This window comes from Amia ocellicauda, unplaced genomic scaffold (genome assembly GCF_036373705.1).
Source record: "Amia ocellicauda isolate fAmiCal2 unplaced genomic scaffold, fAmiCal2.hap1 HAP1_SCAFFOLD_59, whole genome shotgun sequence".
Classification (NCBI taxonomy): Eukaryota; Metazoa; Chordata; class Actinopteri; order Amiiformes; family Amiidae; genus Amia; species Amia ocellicauda.
Window position 1 is genome coordinate 432,861 of NW_027102989.1, and position 15,779 is coordinate 448,639.

At 42.7% G+C, this 15,779-nt stretch overlaps 3 non-coding genes and 15 pseudogenes across 3 annotated transcripts; all 18 read left to right on the plus strand.

The window, feature by feature from the left end:
* The first annotated feature begins 68 nt into the window (after positions 1-68).
* On the plus strand, positions 69-187 carry LOC136738897 (uncharacterized; annotated as a pseudogene).
* A 216-nt stretch (positions 188-403) lies between these two features.
* On the plus strand, positions 404-522 carry LOC136738918 (uncharacterized; annotated as a pseudogene).
* A 219-nt stretch (positions 523-741) lies between these two features.
* Positions 742-860, plus strand: LOC136738994 (uncharacterized; annotated as a pseudogene).
* A 216-nt stretch (positions 861-1,076) lies between these two features.
* LOC136738978 (uncharacterized) lies at positions 1,077-1,195 on the plus strand (annotated as a pseudogene).
* Positions 1,196-1,419: 224 nt separating this feature from the next.
* LOC136739067 (5S ribosomal RNA) lies at positions 1,420-1,538 on the plus strand. Its single transcript, XR_010812791.1, has one exon. It is a non-coding gene; the product is annotated as a 5S ribosomal RNA (ribosomal RNA).
* A 213-nt stretch (positions 1,539-1,751) lies between these two features.
* Positions 1,752-1,870, plus strand: LOC136738881 (uncharacterized; annotated as a pseudogene).
* Positions 1,871-2,086: 216 nt separating this feature from the next.
* Positions 2,087-2,205, plus strand: LOC136739069 (5S ribosomal RNA). The gene has a single exon (XR_010812793.1). It is a non-coding gene; the product is annotated as a 5S ribosomal RNA (ribosomal RNA).
* Positions 2,206-2,420: 215 nt separating this feature from the next.
* On the plus strand, positions 2,421-2,539 carry LOC136738924 (uncharacterized; annotated as a pseudogene).
* A 215-nt stretch (positions 2,540-2,754) lies between these two features.
* Positions 2,755-2,874, plus strand: LOC136738957 (uncharacterized; annotated as a pseudogene).
* A 550-nt stretch (positions 2,875-3,424) lies between these two features.
* On the plus strand, positions 3,425-3,543 carry LOC136738900 (uncharacterized; annotated as a pseudogene).
* A 223-nt stretch (positions 3,544-3,766) lies between these two features.
* On the plus strand, positions 3,767-3,885 carry LOC136738908 (uncharacterized; annotated as a pseudogene).
* A 228-nt stretch (positions 3,886-4,113) lies between these two features.
* On the plus strand, positions 4,114-4,232 carry LOC136738952 (uncharacterized; annotated as a pseudogene).
* A 215-nt stretch (positions 4,233-4,447) lies between these two features.
* On the plus strand, positions 4,448-4,566 carry LOC136738927 (uncharacterized; annotated as a pseudogene).
* A 212-nt stretch (positions 4,567-4,778) lies between these two features.
* LOC136739031 (uncharacterized) lies at positions 4,779-4,897 on the plus strand (annotated as a pseudogene).
* Positions 4,898-5,110: 213 nt separating this feature from the next.
* Positions 5,111-5,229, plus strand: LOC136738997 (uncharacterized; annotated as a pseudogene).
* Positions 5,230-5,434: 205 nt separating this feature from the next.
* On the plus strand, positions 5,435-5,553 carry LOC136739013 (uncharacterized; annotated as a pseudogene).
* Positions 5,554-5,769: 216 nt separating this feature from the next.
* On the plus strand, positions 5,770-5,888 carry LOC136739082 (5S ribosomal RNA). Its single transcript, XR_010812805.1, has one exon. It is a non-coding gene; the product is annotated as a 5S ribosomal RNA (ribosomal RNA).
* Positions 5,889-6,109: 221 nt separating this feature from the next.
* Positions 6,110-6,228, plus strand: LOC136738906 (uncharacterized; annotated as a pseudogene).
* The last annotated feature ends 9,551 nt before the right edge of the window (positions 6,229-15,779 follow it).

Consider the following 15,779-nt stretch of genomic DNA (forward strand, 5'->3'; position numbering starts at 1 on the left):
TGTTCTTTGCTGAAAGTTCCGTCAATACCCTCCAGCCTTTAAGAGACATCATGCAGCCAGGACTCTCGGCTTGCGGCCACACCGTTCTGAACGCGCCCGATCTCATCAGATCTCGGAAGCTAAACGGGGCAGGGCCTGGTCAGTACTTGGATGAAAGACCTCCTAGAAATACCAGGTGCTGCAAGCTTTTTACGTCTCCTGGGTAACTTCATCGTAGCTCTTAATACTCTCTTTCTGTCTGGAGGAGATATAATTGAAGTATTGTACACGTACTCAGCTACTGTCAACACCCTTTGCTACACTGATATTTTTCCATCCACTTTTCTTTTTTTTTTTTTTTTTTGCTGGAAGTTCCGTCAATACCCGCCAACCTTTAAGAGACATCATGCAGCCAGGCCTCTCGGCTTGCGGCCTCACCGTCCTGGACGCGCCCGATCTCGTCAGATCTCGGAAGCTAAACGGGGCAGGACCTGGTCAGTACTTGAATGTGAGACCTCCTGGAAATACCTGGTGCTGCAAGCTTTTACGTCTCCTGGGTAATTTTATCGTAGCTCTTAATACTCTCTTTCTGTCTGGAGGAGATATAATTGAAGTATTGTACACGTACCCAGTTACTTTCAACACCCTTTGCTGCACTGATATTTTTCCCTCCATTTTTCTATTTTTTTTTTTTTTTTTCTTGCTGGAAGTTCCATCAATTCCCTCCAGCGTTTAAGAGACATCATGCAGCCAGGCCTCTTGGCTTGCAACCACACCGTCCTGAACGCGCCCCATCTCGTCAGATCTTGGAAGCAAAACGTGGCAGGGCCTGGTCAGTATTTGGATGGGTGTCCTCCTGGAAAAACCAGGTACTGAAAGCTTTTTACGTCTCCTGGGTAACTTCATCGTAGCTCTTAATACTCTCTATCTGTCTGGGAGAGATATAATTAAAGTATTGTACATGTACCTGGCTACTTTCAACAGCCTTTGCTGCACTGATATTTTTCCCTCCATTTTTCTTTTTTCTTCTTTATTTTGCTGGAAGTTCCGTCAATACCCTCCAGCCTTTAAGAGACATCATGCAGCCAGGCCTCTTGGCATGCGGACACATTGTCCTGAACGCGCCCGAACTCATCAGATCTCGGAAGCTAAACGGGGCAGGGCCTGGTCAGTACTTGAATGTGAGAACTCCTAGAAATACCAGGTGCTGCAAGCTTTTTACGTCTCCTGGGTAACTTCATCGTAGCTCTTAATACTCTCTTTCTGTCTGGAGGAGATATAATTGAAGAATTGTACACGTACCTGGCTACTTTCAACACCCTTTCCTACACTGATATTTTTCCATCCATTTTTTTATTTTAATTTTAATTTTATTTTTCTGCTGGAAGTTCCGTCAATACCCGCCAACCTTTAAGAGACATCATGCAGCCAGGCGTCTTGGCTTGTGGCCACACCGTCCTGAATGCGCCCGATCTCGTCAGATCTCGGAAGCTAAACGGGGCAGGGCCTGATCAGTACTTGGATGGGAGACCTCCTGGAAATACCAGGTGCTGCAAGCTTATTACGTCACTTGGGTAACTTCATCGTAGCTCTTAATACTCTCTTTCTGTCTGGAGGAGATATAATTGAATTATTGTACACGTACCCGGCTACTTTTAACACCCTTTGCTGCACTGAAATTTTTCCCTCCATTTTTCTTATTTCTTTTTTTTGCTGGCAGTTCCGTCAATACCCGCCAGCCTTTAAGAGACATCATGCAGCCAGGCCTCTTGGTTTGCGGCCACACCGTCCTGAACGCGCCCAATCTCATCAGATCTCGGAAGCTAAACGGGGCAGGGCCTGGTCAGTACTTACATGGGAGACCTCCTGGAAATACCAGGTGCTGCAAGCTTTTTACATCACTTGGGTAACTTCATCGTAGCTCTTAATACTCTCTTACAGTCTGGAGGAGATATAATTGAAGAATTGTACACGTACCCGGCTACTTTCAACACCCTTTGCTGCACTGATATATTTCCCTCCATTTTTCTTTTTTCTTTTATTTCTTGCTGGAAGTTCCGTCAATACCCTCCAGCCTTTAAGAGACTTCATGCAGCCAGGCCTCTTGGCTTGCGGCCACACCGTCCTGAACGCGCCCGATCTCGTCAGATCTCGGAAGCTGAACGGGGCAGGGCCTGGTCTGTACTTGGATGGGTGACCTCCTGGAAATACCAGGTGCTGCAAGCTTTTTTCGTTACTTGGGTAACTTCATCGTAGCTCTTAATACTCTCTTTCTGTCTGGAGGAGATATAATTGAAGTATTGTACACGTACCCGGCTACTTTCAACACCCTTTGCTGCACTGAAATTTTTCCCTCCATTTTTCTTATTTCTTTTTTTTTTGCTGGAAGTTCCGTCAATACCCTCCAGCCTTTTAGAGACATTATGCAGCCAGGCCTCTCGGCTTGCGGCCACACCGTCCTGAATGCGCCCGATCTCGTCAGATCTCGGAAGCTGAACGGGGCAGGGCCTAGTCAGTACTTGGATGGGTGACCTCCTGGAAATACCAGGTAATGCAAGCTTTTTACTTCTCCTGGGTAACTTCATCGCCGCTCTTAATATTCTCTTTCTGTCTGGAGGAGATATAATTGAAATATTGTACACGTATCCGGCTACTTTCAAAACCCTTTGCTGCACTGATTTGTTTCTCTCCATTTTTCTTTTTTCTTATTTTTTTTGCTGGAAGTTCCATCAATACCCTCAAGCCTTTAAGAGACATCATGCAGTCAGGCCTCTTGCTTGCGACCACACCGTCCTGAGCGCGACCGATCACATCAGATCCCCGGAAGCTAAACGGGGCAGGGCCTGTTCAGTACTTGGATGGGTGACCTCCTGGGAATACCAGGTGCTGCAAGCTTTTTACGTCTCCTGGGTAACTTTATCGTAGCTCTTAATACTCTCTTTCTGTCTGGAGGAGATATAATTGAAGAATTGTACACGTACCCGGCTACTTTCAACACCCTTTGGTGCACTGATATTTTTGCCTCCGTTTTTCTTTTTTTTTTTTTTTTTTTTTTTTTTAGAAGTTCCGTCAATACCCGCCAGCCTTTAAGAAACATCATGCAGCCAGGCCTCTCGGCTTGCGGACACAAAGTCCTGAACGCGCCCGATCTCGTCAGAAATGGGAAACTAAACGGGCCAGGGCCTGGTTAGTACTTGGATGGGTGACCTCCTGGAAATACCAGGTGCTGCCAGCTTTTTACGTCTCCTGGGGAACTTCATCGTAGCTCTTAATACTCTCTTTCTGTCTGGAGGAGATATAATTGAAGAATTGTACACGTACCCGGCTACTTTCAACACCCTTTGCTGCACTGGTATTTTTCCCTCCATTTTTAATTTTTTTGTTTGCTGGCAGTTCCGTCAATACCCGCCAGCCTTTAAGAGACATTATGCAGCCAGGCCTCTTGGCTTGCGGCCACACCGTCCTTAACGCGCCCGATCTCGTCAGATCTCGGAAGCTAAACGGGGCATGGCCTGGTCAGTAGTTGGATGGGAGACCTCCTAGAAATACCAGGTGCTGCAAGCTCTTTACGTCTCCTGGGTAAGTTCATCGTAGCTCTTAATACTCTCTTTCAGTCTGCAGGAGATATAATTGAAGAATTGTACACGTACCCGGCTACTTTCAACACCCTTTCCTACACTGATATTTTTCCCTCCATTTTTCTTTTTTTTTTTTTTTTTTTTTTTTTGCTGGCAGTTCCGTCAATACCCGCCAGCCTTTAAGATACATCATGCAGCCAGGCCTCTTGGATTGCGGCCACACCGTCTTGAACGCACCCGATCTCAACAGATCTTGGAAGCTAAACGGGGCAAGGCCTGGTCAGTACTTGGATGGGTGACCTCCTGGAAATACCAGGTGCTGCAAGCTTTTTACGTCTCCTGGGTAACTTCATTGTAGCTCTTAATACTCTCATTCAGTCTGGAGGAGATATAATTGAAGAATTGTACACGTACCCGGCTACTTTCAACACCCTTTGCTGCACTGATATTTTTCCATCCATTTTTCTTTTTTTTTTTTTTTTTTTTTTTTTTTTTTGCTAGAAGTTCCGTCAATACCCGCCAGCCTTTAAGAGACATCATGCAGCCAGGCCTCTCGGCTTGCGGCCACACCGTCCTAAACGCCCCCAATCTCGTCAGATCTCGGAAACTAAACGGGGCAGGACCTGGTCAGTACTTGGATGGGAGACCTCCTGGAAGTACCAGGTGCTGCAAGCTGTTTACGTCACCTGGGGAACTTCGTCGTAGCTTTTAATACTCTCTTTCTGTCTGGAGGAGATTTAATTGAAGAATTGTACACGTACCCGGCTACTTTCAACACCCTTTACTGCACAGATATTTTTCCCTCCATTTTTCTTTTTTCATTTTTTTTTGCTGGAAGTTCTGTCAATACCCTCCAGCCATTTAGAGACATCATGCAGCCAGGCCTCTTGGCTTGCGGCCACACCGTCCTGAACGCGCCCGATCTCGTCAGATTTTGGAAACTAAACGGGCCAGGGCCTGGTTAGTACTTGGATGGGTGACCTCCTGGAAATACCAGGTGATGCAAGCTTTTTACGTATCCTGTGTAACTTCATCGTAGCTCTTAATACTCTCTTTCAGTCTGGAGGAGATATAATTGAAGAATTGTACACGTACCCGGCTACTTTCAACACCATTTGCTGCACTGATATTTTTCCCTCCGTTTTTCTTTTTTTTTTTTTTGCTGGAAGTTCCATCAATACCCTCCAGCCTTTAAGAGACATCATACAGCCAGGCCTCTTGCCTTGCAACCACACCGTCCTGAACGCACCCCATCTCGTCAGATCTCGGAAGCTAAACGGGGCAGGGCCTGGTCATTACTTGAATGTGGGACCTCCTGGAAATACCTGGTTCTGCAAGCTTTTTACGTCTCCTGGGTAACTTTATCATAGCTCTTAATACTCTCTTTCTGTCTGGAGGAGATATAATTGAAGTATTGTACACGTACCTGGCTACTTTCAACATCCTTTGCTGCACTGATATTTTTCCCTCCGTTTTTCTTTTTTTTTTTTTTTGCCGGAAGTTCCGTCAATACCCGCCAACCATTAAGAGACATCATGCAGCCAGGCCTCTCGGCTTGTGTCCACACCGTCCTGAACGCGCTCGATCTCGTCAGATCGCGTAAGCTGAACGAGGCAGGTCCTGGTCAGTACTTGGATGGGTGACCTCCTGGAAATACCTGGTGCTGCAAGCTTTTTAGTCTCCTGAGTAACTTCATTGTAGCTCTTAATACTCTCTTTCTGTCTGGAGGTGTTATAATTGAGGATTTGTACACGTACCCGGCTACTTTCAACACCATTTGCTGCACTGGTATTTTTCCCTCCATTTTTCTTTTTTTTGCTGGAAGTTCCGTCAATACCCGCCAGCCTTTAAGAGACATCATGCAGCCAGGCTTTTTGGCTTGCGGCCACACCGTCCTGAACGCGCCCGATCTTGTCAGATCTAGGAAGCAAAACGCGGCAGGACCTGGTCAGTATTTGGATTGGTGACCTCCTGGAAAAACTAGGTACTGCAAGCTTTTTACGTCTCCTGGGTAACTTCATCGTAGCTCTTAATACTCTCTTTCTGTCAGGAGAAGATACAATTGAAGAAATGTACACGTACCCGGCAACTTTCAACACCCTTTGCTGCACTGATATTTTTCCCTCCAGTTTTCTTTTTTCTTTTTTTTTTTGCTGGAAGGTCCGTCAAAACCCGCCCGCCTTTAAGAGACATCATGCTGCCAGGCCTCTCGGCTTGCGGCCACGCCGTCCTGAACGCGACCGATCTCATCAGATCTCGGAAGCTAAACAGGGCAGGGCCTGGTCAGTACTTGGATGGGTGACCTCCTGGAAATACCAGGTGATGCAAGCTTTATACGTCTCCTGGGTAACATCATCGTAGATCTTAATACTCTCTTTCTGTCTGGAGGAGATATAATTGAAGAATTGTACACGTTCCCGGCTACTTTCAACACCCTTTCCTGCACTGTTATTTTTCCCTCCATTTTTTTATTTTTTTATTTTTTATTTTTTGCTGGAAATTCCGTCAATACCCGCCAGCCTTTAAGAGACATCATGCAGCCAGGCATCTCGGCTTGCGGCCACACCGTCCTGAACGTGCCCGATCTCGTCAGACCTTGGAAACTAAACGGGCCAGGGCCTGGTTAGTACTTGGATGGGTGACCTCCAGGAAATACCAGGTGATGCAAGCTTTTTACGTCTCCTGGGTAACTTCATCGTAGCTCTTAATACTCTTTATCTGTCTGGAGGAGATATAATTGAAGTATTGTACACTTTGTCTTAGGGACAGTCTGGCTAGCAGTGACTGAGTGGTTGACAGACGACAAGCAACGGAATGTACGTGCTCTGTGATGTCATAGCAGTCAGCTGAGAGAGGCTCGTGATGTCATCGCTGAGCTGTCTGTCTGTCTGTCTGTCTCTCTCTCTCTCTTTCTCTCTCTCTCTCTCTCTCTCTCTCTCTTCCTCTCAATTCAATTCATTTGTATTGTCAAAGCAATTGGACATACATACATACATATATATATATATATATATATACATACATACATACATCCATACATGCTAGAAAGTCATTACTATGTTATCTTAAAGGCTAACTAAGCAGAACATATATCATTATAGAACAGAGTTCATAGGTCAACACATGGTTTTAGGGAACAGGCACGTAGGTCATACCGTTTGACAATGTCTCCAAGGTTCTCATCGTAAATAACAAACAGAAATCAAACTATCTTCTGGGCTGACCTTCTAGCTTGACCGTATCTTTCTTAAGTATACAAGAGAGAAAAACAGGTGTAAGAAAATAATTTCTAATTTTCCTTCTACACATATATACATACATACATACATATGTAGCGTTATGTTGGGTGTATTTGGATAAGAGCATTTGGGCTCTGAGCTGAAGCACTGATCTAAAGAAGACCTCTCCCCCCCCAAAGTTATCAGATTTCCTTAGCTCATCAGCTTGGAACTGGTTTGCATCAAAGTGACAGTTTTGGGGAGGATGGCACCGAGAAGAGGCCAAATAGTTTGGAATTCTGCTATGAGATGTCTGGAGAAAGGGGCCTGTAGGTGATAAAAACTCTTTGAAGTGGATGAGAGCCGAAATCCCGACATAGAGCTACGAACCCAGGCCAACCGGCATTTCCAAAAGATGGCATGGATTGACATCAGTCATAAATCCAAAGTCACAAAAGATTAAGTCTGTTTTAGTTACTTGTGATAAATTGTTGATATCCTAAGCGTTGGCATTAGAGTCATTAGGTGATTAATCGAGTACTGTTCTGTTGGGTTGTTACTGAATAGCCAAAACAATGATTACCCAAATGTCCCCATGTGAAGCATTGATTGTTAAGGTACCAGGAACAGAGATTCCTGAATTCCTTGGACGCCTAGGCAGTTTGGACTTTGAAGTAGAGTCGCGTTGAACTCAGTTGGTAAACGACACTACGACGCAACTCGAAAAAGAGTCGATAGAGGTGATGAAAGTTATGGCTAGCTTAGCGCTTGCGAGCTCAAGGGTAGTGAACTGGATCATAAGCAAGTTTGAAAAACTGAAAAAGCTAGGAGAAAAGTATGCTAAAGCGAAAGAAGAAAGAGCCAAACGGCATGGAATGGTTTTAGAATTTGAAGGAAAGCTAGATACTTGTGGAAAACAAGTCATTGTGTTGAATGCTGAAAAAGAGGACTTAATTGAACAGAGAGAGCAATTAGGAAATGATTTAAGACAATGTCAAGTTGAATTGGAAACAACTCTGATCCAAGTAAAAGGTCTGCAAAATGACAGATGTAAAGCGGTTGAAAATGAAAGGATAGTTTTGAAGGACCGGGATGTTTTGGAAATGCGTCTTTGCAAAACAGTCAGGGAGAAAGATTTGGGCACTGTAAAAATGGAGATACTCGAAGGCGAGGTCATACATTTAAAAAGGGACAGTGAAGAAATGAGGAGAGTAAATCAGGTGCTTAGGGGAGAACTCAAATCAACTGAAGTTGAAAATGAGCGTCTCAAGCAACAAATAGGGGCCCTGAAAGCTGCCTCTTGGTGGGCTGCAAAGCTGACACCTGACAGCATAAAGGAACAGCCGGAACCGGCCAATGCACGGAGTCGCACACCGTCTCCACATTTAGGCCCCGGGTTGCCTCGTCCTGATCGTACCCCTCCCTGTAGTCTTTCTCCACCCAGGGTAAGAAGCTCGTCGCACAGACGAACTTCCTCTCCCGAGAGTCCAGACCGAAAGGTTAACATGCGCCAGTTGAGAGAACTGGCTAAAGATTGTGAAACCTTTAACCCAGCAGACAAGGAAGGAAATGTGGAAGCGTATATTAAGGACATTAAGTATGCTTTGAGTTTCTATCCTGAGGCTACGGAGAAGGAAAAGGTTCTCCTAATCCGCAAAACTACCTCTCGCCAAGTCCATTCTTGGATGGAGAGGCAAGGGTCCATGGTCTGCGATAGGTTTCAACGCTTGTGCAGAGCATTAGTTAGGGACTATTCCAGGTTCATTGATCCAGTGGCAGCAGTGACTGCCGCACACCAGATCAAACAGGGTAAGCATGAGTCCCCCCGTGATTACTATGAAAAGCTTAGGAAAACCTATTTTGCGGGTCAAGATCAACCCGGGGCCGAGGAAGAGGTGAGCTTTAAAGGGTTGTTTGTTGCTAATTTGTTCCCAACGATTAAGGAAATGATCATATTACATGCAGACGCAATGTATATGAACATAGCTGAAATTCGAAAAAATGGCACAGAAAGCTTGGGAAAGCAAGTACAATAGCACTTCTGATCGTAAAGATTCAAGCACCCAAGTACTGGCAAGGCGCTCTGAGAGCCCTATTTCTCCACTGGAGTTAGAGGGGACAGAGATTCAAAGAAGGAAAGAACCTCCCAAGGATGGAATCCAAGACACCCAGGCTTACAATAAAAAAAAGAAATCTGCTCCTAGCCTAGGTGGGTTAACTCAGTCTCTGAGCAATGTTGCAGTTTCTGAGCTACTGCTACGCTTAGCTCTGCTCCCTTTGCCCCCTCTTCCCAAACTGGAAGTTAGTAGCCAGGGTAAAGGGCCGGACTCGCCACCTAAGGAATGACTAGCTCTGGAACCACCCCCTGTCCCCGCCTCTGTGTTTTTGATTGGATGTGAGGAACAGCAGGGGGGTTTCTCTGACACATCAGCCCACTGGGACCTCCCAGTGGGGGAAGTTGCCTGCAGGCAAGCTGAACCTTTGGTGATGTTACTGGGTGATCTGACACAGAGAGGCAGAGCCAAGCAAGTTTACATAGAAGTGACCATTGAGAATGTGTGGGAGTGAGGAGCCTTGTTGGACACTGGGGCTGAAATTTGTTTAATGTCTGCCACCACAATGGGCAACCTGAAACAAATTATGGAAACCTCAGACCAACGACTGAAAGTGGAAGCTTGTAGTGTGAACATTACAAGTTACACAGAGACTAAGGCACAGCTCACTCAAAAGGCATTGTTAGAGTTCACCTTTGGGAAGATTAAGTTGGTTCATCCAGTTTATATTTCCAAATTTGAAACAGAGAAATTGATCATTGGTCAGGATCTATTGAACAGGTTGTGGGCTCAAGTTGAATCACCAAAGCCGGTGGAATTGAATGACAGATATGATACAGCCACCAAGGTACAACTTCCCAATGAGACCATTTTTTGTGCATGTCCCTAAAGGGGGCACCGGCTTACCATGTAAGCCAACCATTCGAACCCAGGTCCCTACCAACTATTATAGACATAGTGAAGGTCAGGTGCCTGAATAACACCTGAATTCCCAGTCACCTCCCTCTGTTAATCAACTTCCACCTATTGGTTACCGTCAGTAACCATACTCAATACTGAGTAATACCAATAGTTTTTTTGTTTTAATGTACTTGTGTTATAATATGTAACCTGTATATGTGCTAGTATAGGATTGTCAATTTGATTGGAATACATTCTGCTTAAATAATGAACTATTAGTTTGTTTTCTTTGATTTCTCGGGGTCATGAATGGTGAAGTCCACTGTTGAATTCTGTTACATAACTTTGAGATAAATGCTTAACGTCTTATTTTGTCTTGAAGGGGATAACGTCCTAGTCGACCTCAGTCCCATTCAAGAAAGGGGGTATGTAGCGTTATGTTGGGTGTATTTGGATAAGAGTATTTGGGCTCTGAGCTGAAGCACGGATCTAAAGAAGACCTCTCCCCCCCAAAGTTATCAGATTTCCTTAGCTCATCAGCTTGGAACTGGTTTGCATCAAAGTGACAGTTTTGGGGAGGATGGCACCGAGAAGAGGCCAAATAGTTTGTTATTCTGCTATGAGATGTCTGGAGAAAGGGGCCTGTGGGTGATAAAAACTCTTTGAAGTGGATGAGAGCCGAAATCCCGACATAGAGCTACGAACCCAGGCCAACCGGCATTTCCAAAAGATGGCATGGATTGACATCAGTCATAAATCAAGCCCCCCTCCAATAGGACACTGGGGGCTGAAACCGAAATCCAATCTCAAGAACTCAGGAACCAATCACCTATTGATCTGACAGACTATAAAGGACAAACACGGCCTTTCTTTCTCTCTCTCTCTCACCTGAACCAGTAACTCGCTGCCACAGCTCAACCTGTAGCTCTGTTGCCCGAACCGGAACCAGAAACCAACCAAGTCTTTGCCGGCAACAGAAGAGTTAAACTGGGAGAAGGAGATTGAGCCGTACAAAGAATTCTTTTAAAGGACTTTATTAAATAAAGAACTTTACAGACTGCGCTGCCCGCCTGTGCCCACCTGATCAGTGGAGTTTTACAGCTGGACAAATGACTAAGTCGACTGAATACGAAAGTGTCAGTCATTTAAATAGCTATTTGAGTTTTAAGAAACTTGACCCTTGGAACAAACAGGGCCCTGCTTTCCTCAAAGACTTTGTCTTCAAGTAACTACGGTGGAAACCTGCTTACAAAGAAGATTTTGTGCACAACCTTGGAGCCTTCAAACCAGTGGAAAATCTGTTTGGAAACGACTCTACTTTCGCGAAACCCCAACTTCCAGGTGCATCGACTGAGTGGAAGTTCTTGGACAAAGCCGAACCGGACTGCCTTTGTTCCAAACCACACAGACCTCGTGCCGTGTGCTGTTATCTGAGCCCGAAGCCAGAGAGGCCTCTCTGCGACGAAGTTCAGATAAGTTTAACAGTTTGGAGTTCATGATTCATGACATTTGAGAAATCAATTAGAAATGTTAATCTGTGATTCATAACTCTAGAATGTGTAATATCATTTAGTTTTCTTAAATATAAATGTGTGTTGCATTAAACTGTTTTGTTGATAATTTTAGAAATAAAATCTGTCAACGCCGAGAAATATCTTCTCATTCCTGTTTAACTGTTTAGTCTGAAATTGACACAAGTTAATAGACACCAGATTATAGGTGGCCCTGCCTATCCTTAATCATTGAATAATAATCAGTTAAGGGAAATTGTGGTAACAAGTAATGATAGGATCTTTCTCTCCACCTAAACGTTAATGAGACTGATATATATATAACGAGAAGTTACCTGACATAAATACTAACCTGCGTAGTTATTTAATGTCTGACTAATAATACTAACAAGAGACTCACCTTCATCTTACTAACTGGTATTGTAGTCAATGTGTTTATAACCTCTTTTGTTTAACGATTTGTGTTATCATATGCGATCCCATGGTCTTTGATTTGGTCACGGAAGTGATTTGTCTTTGATTTGTTGATATAGAGTTGAATTTTAATTAGTTTCTCCCTTTTGTATAATTAGTGTAGTGCTACATTTAGTCTTTGTTTTGAATAAATTTGACAATTTATATCTTTGGAATTGGTGTCTGCGTCCAATTATTACAGAAATTGAGTTCTACAAGATTCCAGGATTCGTGATAAGGTGATACTATAAATTCACTTCTTTAATTGAAATTTATAAGTGTACCTTACGCTACAGGTGGAACGGGAGCTTCGTGCCCTGGATGTGCATCCCACAAATCTCCATCAACTGCAAGATGCTATCCTATCAATATGGGCCAACATTTCTAAAGAATGCTTTCAGCACCTTGTTGAATCAATGCCACGTAGAATTAAGGCAGTTCTGAAGGCGAAAGGGGGTCAAACACAGTATTAGTATGGTGTTCCTAATAATCCTTTAGGTGAGTGTATATGGAAAAGGAACAATATGTGTACATCTCTGCATATGGTGCCCTAACAGATGTGCAAGTTACATGACAGACAGACACTCACACACACTTTCAAAGACAGACAGACAGACAGACACTCACACACACTTTCACACACTCACTTTCACAGACAGACAGACACAGACACAGACACACTCACTTTCACACAGAGACAGGCACATTTTCACACAGAGACAGACACACAAACACACACAAACAGACACAGACACACATACTTTGACAGACAGACAGACAGACACATGCATATTATGGGTCTTTGTTGGGTAGTGAAATGGGTAGCATCAGTCGCAGTGTGGGTAATGTCAGGGAGCCAATCATAGTCCCCGTTATTTGCATAGCGCAAAGCATTCTGGGAAAAGCAACTAAACACGTTTAGTCATGTATTTGTCCATAGTTTACACATGAGATGAAAGAGACAGTATGACGTATTGAGCACCTGGGATTCCTCATGTGTATGTGAGGGGCAGAGGAACCGGATCCCAAGTGTGCGTCCCAGGTGCTATAGGTTTCAAAGCATGCAGGGGAATAGGCACCCCACCCTGACACCTATAGAAGACTGGGTAGGGAGATATAAATAGCAATGGGGAGACTCTTGTACTTGGTGTGGCTCTATCCATATAGTGGGGCCAGCAGCCACTTAGCAGGTGTAGCAATAGAAGCTCAGCCTGGGGAGACTGGATTTAGCATTTCCTCTCCATTTTGATAACTATCCATAATCATTTCTGCAAAATACTTCTATGATACCTATGTATGTTTTTTACTTGTACTATATTATACTATCAAGTATCAGTGTACACATACAATGTGACCTGTTACATTAATACAGAGGCCACGGAAGGCCAGATCACTAATAGCCACTGTCCCCTGATATTACACTTTTTTACAATCACTTTGGCACTCATTTCAGAACCTTGATGTCATTTTTCAAAACTCTAGACACTAAACTCACACCCGATGATCAAAATGCACATTTTTCAAAACTCTAACACTTTTTTACAATTGCTTGGATACAATACACATCAACCTCAGATCATTTGTTCATTGAACTAAAATGACACAACTTAACATCAAAGTATTACCATTTCAAAATGCAATTCACACATTACATCTGAGATCACTGTCTATTCATTTCATTACAAAGATCTAACTATCAATTGATACAGCTGCTCAAAATGATAAGTGACTGTTGCATTACTCTTAATGCATAGTTTTATGGAAACTGACAAACAGTATTCCATGTTTCGATCATGAAAGTTTCAGGATAATGAGATCCATTGACACCAATAACCGAGGAGCATGGTTTCTTAGGGTTACCATAGACTTGACTGTGTCTTCTTGTTTGTGAAGGAACAGGACTGTGTTTTCCTGTCTGGGTTCCCGCAGGCTTAAGTGTGTTTGTAAACTGCAGCGTAGGTTTGACCTACTATTAGAAAAAAAAAAAAAAAGGAGCGCTAATTAATTGTTCAATATCTGATACGCCGGTGATAATATAAAATAACGTGTTTATAGTTTATAGAAGTTTATAGTGTTTATGGTAAATGAAGAAAAGTCATTAAGTTATATACAAGTTCTATAAATGCAAACATTGAAAAGCATGTTTGTTGTTATTCCTATATAGGATTTAGTATTATTTGTGTTTTCTTGTTTTTTGCTATGTTTTCTCCCCTGTCGTTTATTGTTATTTTGCGGGCTTGCACGCCTTGGTTGTTGTGTACAAAACGATACATAGAAAATGGGAAAACGTGTTACTGTGTGGGAACAGCTCTAGTAAGACGGGCGACCCGCCACTTAAAGGTACACATGTAAGGTACATGTATGATAACTATGGAGTGAAGCGGTGCGTTTGACTGGACAATAGGTGACAGAAAATTAAGGTTTCCAGAAGATGGGACTTTTGATTCAGATAGACTTGAGCACCTAAAAACGGTTTTGCAAAATAGGAATACAAAGCATTAAGAAATGAGAAACCAAAGCTAGCTATCTTAAAACATTTGTTAGAGAAAAGAAAGAAAAGACAACAGGCATAATTCAATCTGAATGCCCCGAAGACAAATTAAAAAAATATATATATATGTTTTTCAGTATAAATGACAGTCCTCAAGATACTGAAGGAAAATTACTAGATAAGTAATAAATAAGGGTAGTTTGAGACACTGCAGGTCAATTTAACATGCCAACCAAAACCATGGTATCTGAATTTACTATGGATATAAATTAATATGTGTCTCTTTGTATGTTTGTACGTTTTCAGTTTGCGCAAGGTAAATGTCCATATTTTGACTTTTTCATGTACTGTATAGTCCAGAATATGACTAAGAGAGTCATAAGTCACAAATAGTTACAGAATGATAGCTAAAAAACGCCAGTTAAATATGTTGTAATAACAGACCTACAAGAAAGTCAGCATTTAACTGTACACAGAATGCTATTGCAAACAGAAATAATAATACAAAATTAAGTTATTTAAATAGGTCTTACGAATACAGAAGTTAAAAGTAACATGTTAGAAATGGAATTAGAGCCAAATTTAGAAATAGGAATCCGAGGCAACCACAAACATTCGGTGAAGGTTTCTTACATATTGATAAATAGATAACCAGATACTCCAGGAAATTAACGATGTGCTCATTTGGAAGCTATGAGTTCCACAATGAAGAGTTTTTAAATCCCTAGAAATAGATCCCTAAATACAATGTGTAGGTAAGAAATTAACTATTGATCAGTTCAATCTGGATTCGGGAACAGTTCTTCTGAACCTGTACTGGTGTAGATTGGACTTCAATAGGAGGAAGTGACACAATAAAGACATGAGCCGCGCAGGAGGACAGTCTTAGTGCCCACGCAGGTTCTTAGTTGGGGAAATCATTGACTGGACACATTTTTTGAAAATGTGCTTTCCTGAAGTACCTGGACATCATTATTGAGATCAATGAAAAGGCTTATTTTCCAAAGATTAAATACATTCATTAACTACAATAATGTAGTGAAATGTATATAAATAGTAATAATACAAATCGATCAAATATAACTTGCATTTTCTTGTAAGAAATTAGGAATAGGAGAAAGAACAGCTGTTGGGATGCAGTGCGATGTTATCCAAAATTGAAAGCGGTTGAGAAAGGAGAGTTTGTTCTGTGTGAGACAAATGTACTGCCACGAGAGACTCTGATGGTGATTGACTGGAATATGAGGGAAAATAATGAAGTTACTACAGGTATAACTAAAGGTGTAACATAACTAATTTAATGAAACATAGTCATGGCAAGTTATAAAACTGTTTGGAAATAGTCCTTTCACAAACAGAAATACCCTATCAATTAGGAAGAGGGGGGCAGGGGGCAAGGGCCGTATGTGCTCCTCTGCTCCCCCTGTTCGCCTGAGCAGACAAGCAGCCTGAGATGAGAGAGAGAGAGAGAGAGAGAGAGAGAGAGAGAGAAGTCAGAGACAAGGCAGAGACTGTAAGTACGTGTAAGGGTTCATAACTTATTACAAACAGAGCAAGAGTGTAATGAATGGTAATTTACACTGCTTGTATTAATA